A 16,115-nucleotide genomic window follows, 5' to 3' on the forward strand; every position below is an offset into this window, starting at 1 on the left:
TTTGAGTCCTTGGTCTCTTCCGACAGCCTGTCTCCACTGTGTGTGTTTGGGAACTTCAGCCTATAGCACACCAAATACAAGGACGCATTTGGCTCGGTGGATTTTGGCGGCAGTGGTAACATTGATGTGTCCCCACTCTCCCTGAGAGCCCTGTCATGAGCACGCTGTGAAGGCGCACACACGGGTTGTGTCTTTCCACAATGACGGCTTTATTCAGTCACCCAACAAGGCTGACACCATCATAGAGCAGGTTCTGGGTTCCAAACGCAGGGACATTTCGCCACGTGATTAACTTGGCTTCTTCCACGGCACCCGGAGCAGAACACGAGACAGGCCACACGACAGGCAAGGCAACGGAAGGGGGTCAAACGCCAAGTCAGTCTGCGGGCGCACAGTGGAGAGGAAGCCTCGGTCCCGTCCGAGCCAGCTCTCGGCACTCACTGCTCATCACGTCCAAGCCCTTGAAGGATCTCGGGGCTGTTCGGAGACCAGTCGGGCAGAGGCCTCGGCCGCAGCTGCCCTTTTGAGGTGGTCACACATAGAGGGGTCGTGTCTGAAGAGTCTGACGGTTTGCTGCAAAAGTCTGCCCCTTTTAAGGGGGTTTAGTTGGTCCCGGGGCCCCAGCGGACCTCCTCTGCTTCTGCTTGTCGTCGGTTCCGGGGTGTCCGCTGATGCTGGTCTGGCCGAGATCTCGTGGCGGCGGTGTCCTTCACCGCCTGTGTTGCTGCTTGACACAGGCCCCCGCTGGACCCGAGTGACTCCACCTTGCTGTCTGCAGCACCCCACCCTGGTGCCTGTGCCACGGTTTACTCATTAGCCAAAGTAAGACATCTCGGAGGCTCTTCCCTCACCTCCAGGCTCGCTCAGAACTTCTTCCTAGATATTCTTGATTCTGGCTCTTCCTGTCCATCCCTTCCACCACATAGCCTGTCTCTGGGATTATAGCAGTTGCCCCTCACCGGCTTGGCTCTGTTGTAGCCCCTTGCCCCCCTTCTTCTCATCTTAGAGTGATTGATCTGAAATGCAAATCTGATTCTTGTACTTTGCTTCTTGAAACTTCCTCATGGACTTCTGAATAACACTCACCTGTCTGTGCAGACTAGTTCCCATCCTGTGCCCCTTCAGTTGACCCCTGAGCACTTTTCCATGTGTGTGTTATGCCGCCACCATACTTAACTCTTGTGTGGTGGTGGAAGGGAGAGAACAAACCTTCCCCCACCCCTTCTAAGCTCTGTGACCTTGGGCAAATTGTCATCAACAGAGCGGCTGAGAAAGAAGGACAGAGAGATACGGGAATGTCCGGCTCTCCAGATGCCCGGGGAGAGGGTCCCATGGAGCAGGCACCCTGTTAGGGCAGGTATAAAAAGGTCCGACGGGGGATGTTGGATTCTGGGCTGTGTCCTTCCTTGGCAGCTGTGACAGACAAAGCACATTGGTGCTGGCGGAGAGCACGTGGGAGGTGGGGTCATGGAGATAAGGCCCGCAGACAAGTCTTCAAGGAAGTTTCTGTGTGAAGTAGAGGAGAGTGTGGGGGAGGTGGAGGGATGGGAGTTGGCTTGAATAGGGAGGTCCGCGGAAGTCCAGGAGGATTCGGACCTGGGCAGAGGAGTAACTGACGACTTCAAGGTCCCTGCAGAGAGAAGGGGGCGGGGCTGCAGAGTGGAGGTGGTTGCACTGAGTGCAGAGTGGCTTGAAGAGGCCTGTGTCTTCTCCACGCTCAGCCCTAACTTGCCATGCCAGGATTCCCTGAGGCCTGGGCCTTTCTTTGATAGGACCATTATGGTTTTGTTGACTTTGCGTGATATGCTGTGTAAGCTTCACCTCCCCCACCCCCCTACCCAGAACCCCTTCCTGTTTTGAAGGAAGGGAGGATGGTGTGGATGCAAGGGACTCCCTGGGAGCCTCCAGGCCTCAGATGAAGGCTCAGTCTCCTGCAGAGCCCTCCCGTTGTACAGGTAGGTTTCAATGTCCCTCCTTGTGCATCAGGGCCGGGGGCAGAGCCTTGCCATGGCTGATGAACCTCCTGACACACCCATATGCGCCGCTGAGTGACGGTCTCTTCCATCACACCAGCTCCCCGACAAGCTCAGAATCTCCTGGGCTGCCTTCGGTCAGGAAGTGCCAGGAACCCAGTTACTGAGCACTTCCTGAGAGTCAGGCATGAGGTTCAGTTCCAAGAACATGGGGGGGAAGGACATGTCAAACGTTAGAACAGAGTGAAAAGATAGGAGAGTGACAAGGTGACCACAGAAGACCTCTAAGGAGGTAACGTTTCAATTGCAGTCTGAGTTACAAAAAGGGAGCGAGCTACCCTAAGATCTGGTGGAAGACCCTTCCAGATACAAGGAACAGCTAATGCAAAGTGGGACCGACGCTGAAGACGGACACATGCTAGACCAGAGGTTGGCAGGGTGGTGGTGGTTTTTTTCTGTGAAAAGCTGGATAGTAAATACTTTAGGCTTTGCAGGCATGTGGTCTCCGAGGCAGCTTCTAAGTCTGCGACCTTGTGGGAAGGGAGCCACAGACAGTACAAATGCGAGTGTTCTCTTTCAACAAAACCTTATTCGTCGATGTTGAAATTTGAGTTTCATATCATTTTCATGTGTCAAAAAATACTTTTTTCCCAGTTATTAAAAGATGTAAAAGTAAGTCTTAGCTCATGGGCCGTATAAGACCAGATGGCAGGAAGTAGTATGCCAGCCCTGTGCTAGACACCAAAAGTGCTGTGTCAACTCACTGAATCCTCCTCAGGACATTGTGAAGAAAGGACTATTATCATTCCATTTATGGATAAGAAAACTGAGGAAAAGAGGTCAAGAAACTTGACCGGTCTCCTCAGCTTCCCACTGCTTCAAACCCAGAGTTTGAGTCTGGTTCCTGAACTCAGCTCCCAGCCACTGTGGTCTCTGGAGCTGGAGGTTTCCGAGGTGTAGAAAGCAGGAAGCAGGAAGCAGGAAGCAGGTGGAGAGTGGAAGGTGGAGAAGGAGGCGTGCAAGGAGATGGCGAGGCCAGCAGGGGCCAGACCACGTAGGGTGTAGAGGCCAGGATAAAACTTTGGGAATGGGTACTTTTTTTCACATCAAACTTTATTGAGGTATAACTTACGTATAATAAAACATCTATTTTAAGTGTGGTCTGCTGGGTTTTGGTAGATGTACACATCTTTGTAAATCCACCATAGTCCAGATGTACAACATCCTCCCACCCTCAGAAGTTCCCTCATTCCTCTGTGGCCAGTCCTCCCTCCACTGGGCCCCAGGCAACTACTGATCTGCTGTTTCTGTAGATTCAGTGTCCCTTTTCTAGAATTCACGTAAATGGAATGCCATGGAGTGAACACTTTGTGTTTGACTTCCTTCACCAGGCATAATGTTTTGGAAATCGAGGTGGTACAGGTATCAGTAGGTCACTCTTTGCTGCGCGGTTCCATCGAATCGATATACCATTATTTGGGCTATAGGTACGTCTGTCGATGAGCATTTCGTTTCTCTCCAGTTTGGGGCTATTGTGAATAAAGCTGCTGTGAATATTCATGTATACAAGTCTATATGTGGATGTATGTTTATTTCTCTTGCTGAAATGATAGAAATGATGGGTCGAAGTGTATAAGTAACTACATAAGAAAGTGCCAAATTATTTACCAAAACGTTTGCTATCATTTTATGTTCCCAGTTGTTCCTTGTTCTCAATTCAGTGTTGCCATCCTCTTAAAGTTTAGCCATTTTCATGGATGTGAGATGGTAACTCGCTGAAACTTTAATTTACATTTCCCCAATGACCATGGTGTTGAGTATCTTTTCAAATGTGCTTATTTTACTGGCCATTTGTATATCTTCTTTTGTGAAGTGTCTGTTCAAATCTTTTGCCCTTACAATATGGATTATTTATCTCATCAAGTTTTAAGAATTCTTTACATATTCAGGATGCGAGTTCTTTGCCATATATACATATATATGTACATATATACATATACATATACATATACATATACATATACATATATGTATATGTATATGTTGCAAATTTGTTCTCACAGTCTATGGCTTGCCTTTTAATTTTCTTACCAGTATCTTAAGCAGGGACACTTTTAATTTTGATGAAGTCCAGTTTGTCAGTGTTTTTTCCTTTATGGTGTGAGTAGAGGTAAAGGGTCGTAGTTTTCCACATGTATATGCTGCCATTCTAGCACCATGTTTTGAAGACCATCCTCTCCCCATTGTGTTACCTTAAGATCTTTGTTAAAAATCAATTGAGATGGGAATGCAAGCTGGTGCAGCCACTCTGGAAAACAGTATGGAGGTTCCTCAAAAAACTAAAAATAGAACTACCCCACGACCCAGCAATTGCACTACTAGGCATTTATCCACGGGATGCAGGTGTGCTGTTTCGAAGGGACACATGCACCCCAGTGTTTACAGCAGCACTATCGACAAGAGCCAAAGTATGGAAAGAGCCCAAATGTCCATCGATGGATGAATGGATAAAGAAGATGTGGTTTATGTATACAATGGAGTATCACTCGGCAATCAAAAAGAATGAAATCTTGCCATTTGCAACTACGTGGATGGAACGGGAGGGTATTATGCTAAGTGAAATTAGTCAGAGAAAGACAAATATCATATGACTTCACTCATGAAGACTTTAAGAGACAAAACAGATGAACATAAGTGAAGGGAATAAAAATAATATAAAAACAGGGATGGGGACAAAGCATAAGAGACTCTTAAATATGGAGAACAGAGGGTTACTGGAGGGGTTGTGGGAGGGGGGATGGGCTAAATGGGGGGGGGCATTAAGGAATCTACTCCTGAAGTCATTGTTGCACTATATGCTAACTAATTTGGATGTAAATTAAAAAAATAAAATAAAATTAATTTAAAAAAATCAATTGAGGGGCACCTGGGTGGCTAAGTTGACCATCGGTTCTTGATTTCAGCTCAGGTCATGATCTCATGGTTGGGAGATCGAGCCCCACCTCGGGCTGGGTGCTGACAGCAAAGAGCCCACTTGGGATTCTCTCGCTCTTTGTCTCTCTCTCTCTCTGTCTGACCCTCCCCTGCTCTCTCGCTCGCTTGCTGTCTCTCAAAATAAATAAATATTAAAAAAAAAAATCAACTGACAGTTTTTTCGTGGGTGTATTTTCAGGAATTTTCTATGTTGTTCATTGATCCTATACTAATATCCCACAGACCTGATTATTAGAGCTTTATAATAATTCTTGAGATCAAGTAGTGTAAGTTGTCCAACTTGTCTTCTCTCTTTTTTATTTGAGAGAGAGTGAGCGAGCATGAATGGGGAAGAGGGGCAGAGGGAGAGAGAGAGAAAGAGAGAATCTTAAGCAGGCTCCATGCTCAGTGCAGAGCTTGATGTGGGGCCCAATCCCACGACCCTGGGATCATGACCTGAGCTGAAATCAAGAGTCGGATGCTCAACCAACTGAGCCACCCGGGCGCCCAGCTTCTTCTCTTTTCCAAGTCATTTTGGCTCTTCAAGATAGTTCTATATAAATTTTAGAATTAGCTTGTCAGTTTTTCCAAATGGCTCTCTGAGATTTTGATTGGGATTGTATTGAAGCTTTAGATCTATTTTGGGGAGAATTGATATTTTAACAATATAGAAAATAGTATATTTCTACATTTATTTAGTTCTCGGTTGTTAACCATAAAAGTAAAAATGCCATTTATTTTGCCAGCAAAAATGCGTTTGTGTATAGCAGAGAATTGCAATCTGGGACAAGCAAGCCACAGGCAAGTGTACACAAGGAAGGGGAGGAATAGAGCAAAGCAGAGGACCGCCGTTTTATAGAGGAGAGGGGGGTTGGAGCAAACTGGGGGTTGTAAGTATACTGGCTTATCATTGGCTGGGCTGTTGCTGCAGGAGAATGAAATCTTCCTGCTAGGGTAGTAAAGCAGTAAGGCTGGGCACGGTTTGTCTCCTCCTAAGAGATGTGCAATTGACGAGGAGTGGGGCGGGGTCAGCGAGGGCTCCCCCTGCCGGCCTCCCGACTGCCTTCTCATTACTGATCCTCACATCCCCTTTTGATTAAAATCTCTCTTTGCAGGCGTCACTAATCAAGAGGCAGGTTCTCCACATTTGCTGGTTTTGCCCCTTAGTACCAGGGAAGACTTTTCCTGATCGTCATGTCCTATGTGAGAAGGAAACTGCACAGCATTTCACTTAAGGCCACATTTGAGTAACAAAGAAGGTTAGGACAGAGAGCCCAAAGGTACTTCCCATCTGTCTTCCATGTATATTTTTTTTATTAAAAAATTTGTTTAAGTTTATTTATTTATTTTGAGAGAGAGTTAGAGCAGAGGAGGGGCAGAGAGACAGGGAGAGAGAGAGAATCCCAAGCGGGCTTCACACCATCAGCACGGAGCCTGATGTGGGGCTCAAACTCATGAACCGTGAGCTCATGACCTGAGCCTTACACAACTGAGCCACCCAGGCGCCCCCATATTTTTCTAAGTTTTTTTTTCTAATGTTTATTTATTTTTGAGAGAGAGACAGAGTGCAAGCAGGGGAGGAGTAGAGAGAGAGGGAGACACAGAATCCAAAACAGGCTCCAGGCTCCAAGGTGTGAGCATGGAGCCTGAAGTGGGGGCTCGAACTCATGAACCGCGAGATCATGACCTGAGCCGAAGTTGGACACCCAACAGACTGAGCCACCCAGGTGCCCCCACATCTTCTTTATCCATTCATCCATCAATGGACATTTGGGCTCTTTCCATACTTTGGCTGTTGGTGATAGCACTGTTCTAAACATTGGGGTGCATGTGTCCCTTCGAAACAGCATACCTGTATCCCTTGGGTAAATACCTAGTAGTGCAATTGCTGGGTCATAGGGTAGTTCTATTTTTAGTTTTTTGAGGAACCTCCAGACTGTTTTTCCAGAGTGGCTGCACCAGCTTGCATTGCCACCAACAATGCAAAAGAGATCCTCTTTCTCCACATCCTCGCATCCTTGCCAACATCTGTTGTTGCCTGAGTTGTTAATGTTAGCCATTCTGACAGGTGTGAGGTGGTATCATCTCATTGTGGTTTTGATTTCTATTTTCCTGATGACGAGTGATGATAAGCATTTTTTCATGTGTCGGTTGGCCATCTGGATGTCTTCCTTGGAGAAGTGTCTATTCATGTCTTTTGCCCATTTCTTCACTGGATTGTTTTTTGGGTGCTGAGTTTGACAAGTTCTTTCTAGATTTTGGATACTAACCCTTTATCTGATATGTCGTTTGCAAATGTCTTCTCCCATTGTGTCGGTTGCCTTTTAGTTTTGCTGATTGTTTCCTTTGCTGTGCAGAAGCTTTTTATTTTGATGAGGTCCCAATAGTTCATTTTTGCTTCTGTTTCCCTTGCTTCCAGAGACGTGTTGAGTAAGTTGCTGTGGCCAAAATCAAAGAAGTTTTTGCCTGCTTTCTCCTTGAGGATTTTGATGGTTTCCTGTCTTACATTTAGGCCTTTCATCCATTTTGAGTTTATTTTTGTGTCTGGTGTAAGGAAGTGGTCCAGGTTCATTCTTCTGCATGTTGCTGTCCAGTTTTCCCAGCACCACTTGCTGAAGAGACTGTCCTTATTCTATTGGATATTCTTTACTGCTTCGTCAAAGATTAGTTGGCCATATGTTTGTGAGTCCATTTCTGGGTTCTCTATTCTGTTCCATTGATCTGAGTGTCTGTTTTTGTGCCAAAAATGTTTATTTATTTTTGAGAGAAAGAGAGAGAGACAGAGTGAGAGTGGGGGATGGGCAGAGAGAGAGAAAGAGGGAGACACAATCTGAACCAGGCTTCAGGCTCTGAGCTGTCAGCACAGAGCCCAATGCGGGGCTCGAATTCCCAAACCGCAAGATCATGACCTGAGCCGAAGTCGGATGCTTAACTGACTGAGCCACCCAGGTGACCCCACCCCCCACTTTTTTTTAGTGTTTATTTTGAGAGAGAGCAAGTGCGCGTGCACATCCCAACACAGAGCTCAATCCCACGAACTGTGAGATCGTGACCTGAGCCGAAATCAAGAGTCTGACGCTTAACCGACTGAGACCCCCAGATGCCCCTGGAGGTCTCCACCTAGACCTTCATGAAGGCAGAGGAGCACACTGAGGAACTAACCAGGTGCATTTGAGAAGGTGCAGTGACGGTATAAACATGAAGCGATAGCTGATGAATTTTGTGCAAAACAGCAAAACTTCAAAGATGGTTTAAAACAGAATTGTTATCTCAAAAGAATTGTTTGGAACCAAACGTGTTACAGATCAGATAGTATAGCCTATAGGGTTACAAATTCAGAGACGTGAATTTGAATAAGAATCCAAAGTCAGTTAATATTTCAGTTGAAAGAAGACTTTTGTGAATTCTGAACCTTCTAGCCCTTCAGAAAAAGCAAGTGAAAAATTAATTTCTCATGGGATCACGATGAGGTTGTTTCTGAAGGGCCATAATCATCGAAGTTTCCCCCTTTCCCAAGGGCTTGGGAAATGCAGACAAGGGCATTGTCTTTCCATGAAAAAGAGATAAGAAACAACAGTGAGAAAAAGGTACAGAGGCCTAGTCTGGACGTCTTAGGAAAGCTGTCTCTTCAGATGCCGTCTGCCTCAGTTTGGGGGGGTCTTTATTCCAGGTGACCAGATGTGCAGGGCTAGGCAGGCTCTGGTGCTTTCTTTAGATGTATCACGTGAATCCGAGAGTCTCTTCCGAAGACTTTGGTGAACAAAGGGTGGTTACAGGACCTGATAAGGGCCTTTTCAGAGAAGTTAGAGTCTAAAATGTTCAGGTTACAAGTGTGATGCTCCAGGTCATTGTCTCCTGGGAATGCACGGTGAAGAGATTATCAAAACATGGTTACTTCTTTTTTTTTTTTTTTTTAAGATTTTATTCATTTTTGTTTAAGTAATTTCTACACCCAGTGTGGGGCTCAAACTCATAACCCCGAGATCAAGAGTCACATGCTCTACCAACTGAACCAGCGAGGCTCCCCAAAGCATGGTTGCTTTTATTAGAAGCAATTATAGCTTTACAATATTGAAATACATCTTCTTTTTTCAACTGTCAGTCAAAGGAGGGAGAAGCCAAGTGCACTGGATGTCTTATGACTACCTCAAAGGCTAAAAATTTGTGAGTTTCCAAGGGAGTGAATCTGAGGTTTAGAAGGACTAATGGCAATGCTTTTAGCCAAGGTACTTGGAGGGTCCCTACCAACTGTGCTAGTTGAGTTTCAATGCCACAGTTAGTACATCCAGCCAACTCTGAGGATTGAAGGTGGGGTACAAACTGAATGTGTTGTTGGACTGGCCAGTGAAATGAGTTCCCTGATGACTGCAAAGTTCAAGAGGAGATCCCTGGGTAGGGATAATCTTTTCTAATAGAATGTAATTTTTTTTTTAATGTTTATTTATTGTTGAGAGAGACAGAGCATGAGCAGGGGAGGAACAGAGAGAGAGGGAGACACAGAATCCGAAACAGGCTCCAGGCTCTGAGCTGTCAGCACAGAGCCCGACGCGAGGCTCGAACTCACGGACCGTGAGATCATGACCTGAGCCGAAGTCGGACGCTTAACCGACCAAGCCACCCAGGCGCCCCCAGGCGCTCCCTTTTCTAATGGAATTTTAGCCACAGAAGAAGCATTGGCCCGTCCAGAAAAGAAAGCTTTGGTCCAGTGAGAAACCATACAAACCATGACTAAAACATATATATCTATACCTGTGAGATGGGAAAGCTGTGTGAAATCCACTTGTGTGAACAGATTTCCCTGGATTATACTTTGGATTGGTGGGAAAGCAAGGTAGACGCTATGGGCACCCTTTCTTCTCTTTCTCCACAAATAGTGGTTCATGAATGCTACCATTCTGTCAGTAGACCATGATTTAATGCACGTATGGAGGGAGGTAGTGCGAACTTTAGAATTTCTGGGAAGGCTGGATTGTTATTTGGTTCAAACCAGAGTTCTCTTCTTGTTGAGCCAGTAATTACTAGATTTCCAATACTGTTTTTCATCTCTGGGGCCAATTCTTGGCTATCTCTTATCAACTTTTCCAAATCATCATTTGGGAGAACATCCTTTTGGACCATGACAAAGGTTTTGACCACTGGTTTCCTTGAAAGCAGCATTTTTTCTATGGAAAATGTTTCTGGTTTTGTCATGGATGAAGATACAAGCTAGAGTAAGCTGCAGAGCTCAGGCTGTCGTGTTGGAGTGGCCGGAGGTCAAGGTGTCATCTCAGTGACTTCAAGAGGGTGCAGTAGTATACCCAGCACCATATTTACCATTTTCATCCTTCATCGTTTTAACATTTAAAAAAATGTTTCTTAATTTTTGAGAGAGAGACAGAGACAAAGACAGAAAGAGACAGAGCGCGAGCAGGGGAGGGGCAGAGAGAGAGGGAGACTCAGAATCCGAAGCAGGCTCTGGACTCTGAGCTGTCAGCACGGAGCCCCTTGTGGGGCTCGAACCCACAGACCAGACTGCAAGATCACGACCTGAGCCAAAGTCAGATGCTCAACCGACTGAGCCACCGACGCCCCGTTCTTTTTTTTTTTTTTTTTAAGATTAAAAAAATTTTTTTAAATACTCTCTACACCCAACGTGGGGCTTGAACCTATGACCTTAAGATCAAGAGTCACATGGTCCACTGACTGAGCCAGCCAGTCCCATTTTCATCCTTTAAGAACCATTAGTAGACTATGAAACATCTGTATTGGCTAAAGGAGTTTCCCGCAAATTGTCATGGGGGTCAGAAGGTGATCTGTCAGCATTAAGCAGTCATGAGGGGTTTTGTCTGGGTCCAAATGTAGTCTTTGCTTCAAGATCAGATGCCCAAAGTTTTGAACCTGAGTTTGAGCAAATTGAAGGTTTTTTGTGGGGTTCAGGGAGACTATGTCTCTCTCTCTCTCTCTCTTTTTGTTTTAATTTGGAGATTGAACAACATTATTTTATTTTACTTATTTATTTTTTAAAATAATTTACATCCAAATTAGTTAGTATATAGTGCAACAATGATTTCAGGAGTGGATTTCTTAATGCCCCTTACCCAATTAGCCCATCTCTCCTCCCACAACCCCTCCAGTAACCCTCTGTTCTCCATATTTATGAGTCTCTTATGTTTTATCCCCCTCCCTGTTTTTATATTCTTTTTGTTTCCCTTCCTTTATGTTCCTCTGTTTTGTCTCTTAAAGTCTTCATGAGTGAAGTCATATGATATTTGTCTTTCTCTGACTAATTTCACTTAGCATAATACCCTCCCGTTCCATCCACGTAGTTGCAAATGGCAAGATTTCATTCTTTTTGATTGCCGAGTGATACTCCATTGTGTACATAAACCACATCTTCTTTATCCATTCATCCATCGATGGACATTTGGGCTCTTTCCATACTTTGGCTCTTGTCGATAGTGCTGCTGTAAACACTGGGGTGCATGTGTCCCTTCGAAACAGCACACCTGCATCCCGTGGATAAATGCCTAGTAGTGCAATTCCTGGGTTGTGGGGTAGTTCTATTTTTAGTTTTTTGAGGAACCTCCATACTGTTTTCCAAAATGGCTGTGCCAGCTTGCATTCCCACTTTATGTCTCTTTAAGGCCAAAAGTTTTAACATGTGGATGCTGTCTCCTGTGAAGTGGCAGGAGGAGGGGAGCAGAGAAGCAAATCATCTACATATTGCGACAAAGTAGAGCCTGCAGAAAACTTGCTGTCATCCAAATTGGCTTTTAAGGTTTGTGAAAAGTAAGAAGTCTCTGTAGGCCTAGGGCATTACTGTCCAGGCGGATTCCTGTTCTTCCCAAGTGAAGGGAAACAGATTCTGGCTGGCTATCCTTATCGGCTGGAAAACTAAATGTACTCTTGGGTCAATTACAGTGAAAAATTTGCTTTCATTGGGAATGGACGTTAGCACATGTGGGTTAGGAACAAGAGGGTGTTGAGGGATAACAGTGTTATTTATTGCTGGGAGGTTCTGGACAAACTTCCCTTCTGTGGCCATTGGGTTTTCTTACAGGTAAAATGGTATTACAGGGACTAGTGCAGGGGATGATGGGGCCCTAAGCCTCCTAACCTGTTATGGGCTTGATGCCTTCCAGGGCTTACCTATAGGTATTAATTCTGGGGAGAGGGTTTGAGGTGACCTATTTTTTTTTTAACATTTATTTATTTATTTATTTATTTATTTATTTATGAGAGAGAGAGAGAGAGAAAGAGAGAGAGAGAGAGAGAGAGAAAATGCATGAGTGCAAGAGGGGCAAAGAGAGGGAGACACAGAATCTGAAGCAGGCTCCAGGCTCTGAGCTGTCAGCACAGAACCCCACGCGGGGCTCGAGCTCACAAGCCGTGAGATCATGACCCAAGCCCCCCAGACACCCCTTGAGGGATCCATTGGAATCTTGAGGGGAGGTGCCTTGTGGATTCTGCCAATATCAGTTGAGGATTTTGCCCATAAACAGAGTGGCAGTGAGAGTCAGAAACAGAAAATAAAAGACAGCAAAGCGTGATTTAACTGCCCTGGTTGGCTATTTTGATTACTGTTGTAAAATCCTAGAATTATTTCCCTCCTTTGTGAGAAAAAAATTCTGGCGTGATACTTTTCTAAGACCTCAATCCAATAACTGAATAGGTTGGAAGAACTAAGGAGAAAAGGGTAGGTGTCTCTCAGAGGCCTAGACAGAGAGTGGGCTCAGAGACAGGTTTATTAGAAGTTTCTTAGAGACCCCCACTGTCTGAGCTGTTTGAGTACCTCAAGGCAGGTAGCCGGGCACCAGGATTGTAGCTGTGCTGTCCGCTAGGACAGAAACATTCATTCCTGATCTATGGAGTGGTTTCTCCAAGCTGATCACAAGAGGGAGGGCTGTGAAGCGCCTTGTGGTCCCTCAGAGCCCCACCATGGGGAATGAGGACTTTGCAAAGGCTGGCGAGAGGGCTGAGGGCACCTGGAGTGCTCTGCCGGTGTCCTGGCACTCTGCGGTGACAACAGAGACTTGAGGGGTTTGGTTTGTTCCGGGAGCTTCTTTCCCAGAGTTGAAAATTAAGAATTTTATTGGTCTTTCTTTTATGTGACTCATCTAGCATATGACTGATGTGGTCTGACAGATTAAATCTGGGGCTGACATAGTTCCATCCCGGTCCTTTTAACTAAAGGAGAAAGACCACTTTAGCCTGTTTGTAACCGCAGAGTTGAGCGCTCCCTGGGTGGATCCAGTTGCTGAAGGAGGACCAGAATTTTTTTAAAGACAGTTTGGAGCCAATTGTAATTATGAACAGGTTCATCAGGCTTCTGTGTACAAGCCTGACTTTGATTCCAGTCTGCAGGCTTGAGAAAAGCTGTTGAGGGCCATCTGGGTGGCTCTGGCAGTTAAGAGTCCAAATTTGGCTCACCTGTCCTTGCTCTGTAGCGGTTTCTAGCTAGTGTGCTGGTATCTTGCCCACAGCTAGGGGTTTGTTTCTCTAAAATCCCTTCAGGATGTTCCCTTTTGGCTAGCTTTATCCTACATTTGGCCTGGCACTCACCAATATATGTGGCCTAATTGATAAAAATCTGCGAGACCAGGTAGAGAAGTTTGAATAACTATGTTAAACTCTTCAGCAAACCCAGGAGAGTCTTCAGTTACTTTACTTTTTGTTTTTAATGTTTATTTATTTATTTTGAGAGAGAGAGAACGGAGGAGAGAGGGTGGGGAGGGGCAGAGAGAGAGGGAGAGAGTGAGAATCTCAAGCAGGTTCCGTGCTGTCAGCACAGAGCCTTACATGGGGCTCGAACCCACAACCCTCGGATCATGACTTGAGCTGAAATCAACAGTCGGATGCTCAACCCCCTGAGCCACCCAGGCGCCCCCAGAAGACTTAACTTTGAAGGGCCAAGTTTTAATAGGTTCAGGAGAGGAGGGAGAGGGGAGAGGTTCAAAGGAAAAGGGAAGTTTGGCAGAAAGAGGAAAAAAGCACTGGGCGTAAGTAGCTGCTGCGTCTGCAGACAAAGAGGATGGGGAAGGGGCAGGAGGCCTCAGAAGCCATTGTGACTCCTGTTAATTGTTGGTTTGCCTCAGTTAACTTAGAAACAGTATTTTTCGGCGCGCCTGGGTGGGCCCGTCAGTTAAGTGTCGGTCTCTTGATCTCGCTCAGGTCATGGTGTCCTGGCCAGTGAGTTTGAGCCTTGAGTCGGGCTCCATGCTGACAGTGTGGAGCCTGCTTGGGATTCTCTCTCTCTCCCTCTCTCTCTGCCCCTCCTCTGCTTGTGGGTGCTCTCTCTCTCTCTCAAAATAAATGAATAAATTTAAAAGAGAAATAGTATCTTTCTTTTCTTTTTTGTAACGTTTATTTATTTTTGAGAGAGAAGGTGTGAGCAGGAGAGGGGCAGAGGGCGGAGGGCAGTGGGGGACAGAGGATCTGAAGCAGGCTCAGCACTGACAGCAGACAGCCTGATACGGGGCTCGAACTCTGAAACCATGAGATCATGACCTGAGCTGAAGCCAGACAGTCAACTGACTGAGCCACCCCAGTGCCCAAAATAGTATTTTTCAAAGAGGCAAATTTAGAATCCCGAAAACATTTGGGAGCCTCAAGATACCATTTAAAGTAGGCATCCCAAGGGGTGCCTGGGTGGCTCAGTCGGTTGAGCGTCCAACTTCAGCTGAGGTCATGATCTTGCGGTCTGTGGGTTCGAGCCCTGCGTTGGGCTCTGTGCTGACAGCTCAGAGTCTGGAGCCTGCTTCAGATTCTGCGTCTCCCTCTCTCTCTGCCCTCCCCTGCTCATGCTCTGTCTCTTTATCTCTCAAAAATAAATAAACATTAAAAAATATATTTTTTTAAATAATAAAATAAAGTAGGCATCCCTGGGGCGCCTGGGTAGCTCAGTCGGTTAAGTGTCTGACTTCAGCTCAGGTCATGATCTCACACCCTGTGAGTTCGAGCCCCGTGTCGGCAATGCTCTGTGCTGACAGCTCAGAGCCTAGAGCCTGGTTCAGATTCTGTGTCTCCCTCTCTCTCTGCCCCTCCCCTGCTCATGCTCTGTCTCTCTCTGCCTCAAAAATTAATAAAAATAAAATAAAATAAAATAAAATAAAATAAAATAAAATAAAATAAAATAAAAATAAAGTAGGCATCCCATTCAGAGTATCTCCCTTCCCTTCCCCTCCCTTCCCCATAATGGCCATTAAAGTTCTAAATTACTTTTGGTTAAGTCAGTCCATTTACTTATAAATGAGCGTGTGGAGAGACCATAGTTTTTATTTTTATTTATTTTTTAAATATTTTTTTTAACGTTTATTCACTTTTTGAGAGACAGAGACAGAGCACGAGCAGGGGAGGGGCAGAGAGAGAGAGGGAGACATAGAATCTGAAGCAGGCTCTGGGTATTGAGCTGTCAGCACAGAGCCTGACGTGGGGCTCGAACTCTCGAACCTGTGAGATCATGACCTGAGCTGAAGTTGGATGCCCAACCAACTGAGCCACCCAGGTGCCCCCCACCCTTATTTTATAAATTTTTTATTGTTTCTTTATTTTTGAGACAGAGAGACAGAGCATGAGGCGGGGGAAGGGCAGACACACACACACACACACACACACACACACACACAGGCAGAAACTGAAGCAGGCTCCAGGCTCTGAGCTATCAGCCCAGAGCCCAACTGGGGGCTCGAACTCACGAGCCATGAGATCATGACCTGAGCCAAAGTCGGATGCTTGACCAACTGAGCCACCTGAGACCATAGTTTTTAAATGTTTGTTTATTTTGAGAGAGAGTGAGCACAGCAGAGAGGCAGAGAGAGAGAATTCCAAGCAGACTCTGCTCTGTCAGCATAGAGCCTGACGTGGGGCTCAAACTCACGAACTGTGAGATCATGAGCTGAGCCGAAATTAAGAGTTGGATCCTTAACCAGATGAGCCACCTGGGTGCCCTGAGACCATAGTTTTCAAACTTAAAACCAGTAGGGAGGACATTCTCAAAGCACTTATGATCCCTAGGATCCCATTTCTTAGAGGCTTTTCTCTAGAGCAAAGAGAATAATCCCTAAACAGCACACTTTCAGTGGGAACAGCCTGGCTCCAGAAGGAATCAGACCAAAGGCCAGCATGGTTCCAAAAGGAACAGTCTAGTTCCAAGTGGGAGTCGGACTGAGGCCAAATGGGTTATTCTCAGAA

The 16,115-nt window shown here is 45.7% G+C and overlaps 1 protein-coding gene across 4 annotated transcripts in view; it reads left to right on the top strand.

The window, feature by feature from the left end:
* PPP1R16A (protein phosphatase 1 regulatory subunit 16A) overlaps positions 1–16,115 on the top strand; it is a 39,869-nt gene that overhangs the window by 1,364 nt on the left and 22,390 nt on the right. Inside the window, exon 2 of one of the 4 annotated variants that reach the window (XM_042973664.1) lies at positions 11,570–11,703. The exons of 2 other annotated variants lie outside the window; for them this stretch is intronic. The gene's annotated coding sequence lies outside the window, so the exon portion shown is untranslated. Of the gene's footprint in view, positions 1–1,704; positions 1,956–11,569; positions 11,704–16,115 lie in introns of those variants that run through there. One more of the 4 variants, XM_042973665.1, reaches the window with a different exon arrangement.

Source organism: Panthera tigris, chromosome F2, assembly GCF_018350195.1.
Source record: "Panthera tigris isolate Pti1 chromosome F2, P.tigris_Pti1_mat1.1, whole genome shotgun sequence".
NCBI lineage: Eukaryota > Metazoa > Chordata > Mammalia > Carnivora > Felidae > Panthera > Panthera tigris.